We start from the raw sequence: 3,983 nt of genomic DNA, 5'->3' as shown, positions 1-3,983 counted from the left end.
ACCACACACTGATGTTTCTCTCCCTCTCTTTCTCGCTCCCTTCCCCTCTCTATAAAAATAAATGAATAAAATATTTTAAAAAAGAAAAGAAATAAGAATTTTAAAAAAATGAGGAGAGGCTTAGGAAGCTCCAGGACATCTTTAAACGTTCCAACATCTGAATTATAGGGGTACCAGAAGGAGAACAGGAAGAACAACAAGTGGAAAAGTTATTTGAACAAATAATAAAGGAGAACTTCCCCAATCTGGCAAAGGAAATAGACTTCCAGGAAGTCCAGGAAGCTCAGAGAGTCCCAAAGAAGTTGGACCCAAGGAGGAACACACCAAGGCACATTGTAATTACATTACCCAAGATTAAAACGAAGGAGAGAATTCTAGAAGCAGCAAGAGATAAGGAGACAGTCACCTACAAAGGAGTTTCCATAAGACTATCAGCTGATTTCTCAAAAGAGACCTTGCAGGCAAGAAGGGACTGGAAAGAAGTATTCCAAGTCATGAAAGGCAAGGACCTACATCCAAGATTGCTCTATCCAGCAAAGCTTTCATTTAGAATGGAAGGGCAGATAAAGTGCTTCTCAGATAATGTCAAGTTAAAGGAGTTCATCATCACCAAGCCCTTATTATATGAAATGTTAAAGGGACTTATCTAAGAAAAAGAAGATAAAAAATATGAGCAAACTCACAGTTAGTAACAACCATACCTAAAACAAAAGCAAACTAAGCAAACAATGAGAACAGGAACAGAACCACAGAAATGGAGATCACATGGAGGGATAGCAACCAGGGAGTGGGAGGAGGAGAGAGGAGGAAAAGGTACAGAGAATAAGTAGCGTAGACAGTAGGGAGAAAATAGACAGGGGGAGGGTAAGAATAGTATGGGAAATGTAGAAACTAAAGAACTTATGACACATGGACATGAACTAAAGGGGGGAATGTGGGTGGGAGAGGGTGTATAGAGGGAAGGGGAGCGAAGGGGGAAATGGGACAACTGTAATAGCATAGTCAATAAAATATATTAAAAAATAAAAAGACTAAGAATAAATTAACTCGATGTATTTGTTTATAAAAATAATTATTTATCAAAGAATGTTATATAATAGAGCTGCCTCATTGAACTGCCTCAGAGCTAATATCAACTGTGTAGCTTATTTTCTTTAACTCCAACTTGGGATAAAAATGATATGAATGAATATGCCATCAAATTAAGAGATATTGCCCCCAAAACCAACAGAAAATTTAAAATATAAAATAAAAACTGCTATTTATTTGTGAAATATTAAGCTTCTGAATGAGAAAAAAATCAATTTAATGTTTGGGTCTGTAGTTTTTTCTATTCAGTCGGCCCCATCAACCCCACTTACCCCAAATTCTGAAAAGTTGTTTTGAATTTTACCAATATATGAAATTGTACATAAATCTTGCCATGTAATATTTATTAAATTGTATACTTAAAAGTACATTTGCTATTGTGCTAATTTAATGTGTATTTAATATAAATGGGTATAATATATTTAATCATATATGACACTCTTTTTTTCCATTTTATTTTTATTTTTTAAATTTATTTATTTTTAGAGAGGAAAGGAAGGGAGATAGAGAGAGAGAGAGAAACATCAATGTGTGGTTGCTGGGGGTCATGGCCTGCAACCCAGGCATGTACCCTGACTGGGAATCAAACCTACGACACTTTGGTTCACAGCCCGTGCTCAATCCACTGAGCTAAGCCAGCCAGGGCCATATATGACACTCTTATTCAGATTTTAATTTATGTTAATGCACATTTCTTATTTCTGGTCGCTTTTGAAAATTTACGCACTAGATATATATTTTGTAAAAATAAAACAAATACTTCTAAATCCATAGATTTTTTAACCTTCTTTTTGTCTGTAAGGTTACAAGAAAAATCTTCTAAGTTATGAGGATGAGATGGTGATTGAGAATAGTTCCAGAAACTTTTTTTGAAAATTTAATTTACTTTTCTGTATTCCCTAAGAGTACTTATTTTTCAAAAAAGTTCCTATGAGGCAGAAAATTCCCTGATTTACTTTGAAATAACCATACCTAACTTGCTCTAGCAAACATTTCAACTCTGTTAGCTAAATGAGCCATATAATACCCTTGAAGATCAACCAGAGAAGAGAAAAATCTCATCTTCATGAGTGATTTAGAACTAAAACTTATTCTTTCAAAGGAGCAGTTTAACCTGCTAAATATGTTTCTTATAAGATCTTCATTTTAAGAAGGTATCTTTCCTGAAATGGTATTTCAAATGCTTGGCAAGTTACGGATGGTCGTTACCTGAGTATTCATCATGTTCTATCAGCTAAAGTTAGATTACCTCTTTTGTTTCTGGGGCAGATAAAACATTCCTACAGCCTTTCAAACTGAGTTTCCTTTGACAAACAGTAAAGAGAAGGCAGGCAGTCATTAAACTGAAGTCTCATGGTATATAAGCTAATTGTTGACTTTGCCATCAAAGAAGGAAGATAAAATTTAGTATGACATTCTTCCATTCAGCAAACTGTGGCAAAATCTGTATTTTAAAGTTGGGATAATGTTATGAATTCCCAAACATTTACTGGGAATATTCCTGTTTATCCAAGTATAATCCAGAAAGCCAACGGCACACTGAAAGCCCTTGATATGTCCAGCACTCACTGTGAAAACCTTCTGTTTATTCATCAGTTAACAGTCCTGCTTTCTACTTTTCAATTACATTTTAGAATAAAATCTATGACCATAAACTATGCATTGTTCATTGCTATCTCTTAAAAATGTCATTGCAAGTGCACTGTGCATATTATAGGAAAAGAAGGTAGCTCGAGACAGATATTTCTGTTTATTCACTCACTGTAGGAGAAGCTCTTCAGCTTGCCCTCACACTCAGGACAGCGCCGGTCACTAATGCTGACAAAGACGTGCTTTCTGACACATTGTCTTTTCTAAGGTTCAAACATGATTCTTGAATTATTGGAAGGATTGCTCTCAAGCCTTTGTGTTCCTGTTCAAGTTGAAATATTCTTTCCTGCTCCTTACAACCCAGTTGCTCGTTGGTTTCAATGGCCATTGCCACTGTTGCCCCTTCGTTACCTGGTCCACAGGTGCGGAGAGTCCATGGAGCGCTGCCGTTTTGGCTCCATCAGCTGCCTGGCTTGTCTTCTTTTGCTAGCCATGAGCAGCCCAAACATTTGCTCCCCAGACTGAGTTCCACCATAGGTGTTCCCCCAGGGACGTCCACAAGTCTTTGTTCTCTCGTTGCAGTTCTCTGATCTGTCTGTTTTCTTGCTGGATTCCAGTAATTAATGGAGACCGAGGCCAATGTCTCAAAAGTTCACTAAGTTCTTGAATTGCTTCCTGATGCTGCATCACCACTTACACTCACTTGTCTGCTCAGTCAGAGATCCTGTTGCATCATCATGATCTATCTCTCTCTCTCTCATTGGGCATCAGCAGGCACCTTCTCAACTGTGCAGCCCCTTTCTGACCACGGCAGGGGCAGTGGGTGTGGCAGTGGGGGCAGTAGGGGCAGTGGAGGCTCGGCCCTTTGCTGGCCTAGGGAGCACCTCTGCCCGGTGGCCTTGAGCAGTGGTCCAACGGCGCTCTGACTTGGTGAGCCTGTCTCGAAGGTTAGCGCAGATGGTTCGAATCTGTCCACAGTGCCTGGCTCGTGGCAGGTTTTCAATGAACCATGGTAACACTGCGTGTGGAAGATCTGCTGGGTGAGAACGCTCATCAAAGCCAAGTTCTCAACATCTAAATGGCTCCCAAAGGACTTTGGTGACCTTTCTCTCAGCTGAGCCCCTCAGTCCCATGGCGGGCACATCCATCACCCTCGGAGGTCTGGGCAGCTGCCCCCAGCCAGCCCTGCTCCTGCAAAGCCAGGGGCCTCCTTTCAGCGGCTGACTTGGCCCAGACAGATCCTCTCCTGGCCCCAACTTCACAGGAAATCAGTCTTTTGAAAAAATTAGTGTTCCTTTCTTTTC

At 39.7% G+C, this 3,983-nt stretch overlaps 1 pseudogene; it reads right to left on the bottom strand.

Annotated features, from left to right (window-relative positions):
- Positions 1-2,866: 2,866 nt before the first annotated feature.
- On the bottom strand, positions 2,867-3,733 carry LOC114515370 (annotated as a pseudogene).
- Positions 3,734-3,983: the final 250 nt, after the last annotated feature.

This window comes from Phyllostomus discolor, chromosome 8, assembly GCF_004126475.2.
Source record: "Phyllostomus discolor isolate MPI-MPIP mPhyDis1 chromosome 8, mPhyDis1.pri.v3, whole genome shotgun sequence".
Taxonomy (NCBI): domain Eukaryota; kingdom Metazoa; phylum Chordata; class Mammalia; order Chiroptera; family Phyllostomidae; genus Phyllostomus; species Phyllostomus discolor.
The sequence above is the reverse complement of the archived record's forward strand: the minus strand, read 5'-3'. Positions and strand labels throughout refer to the sequence as shown.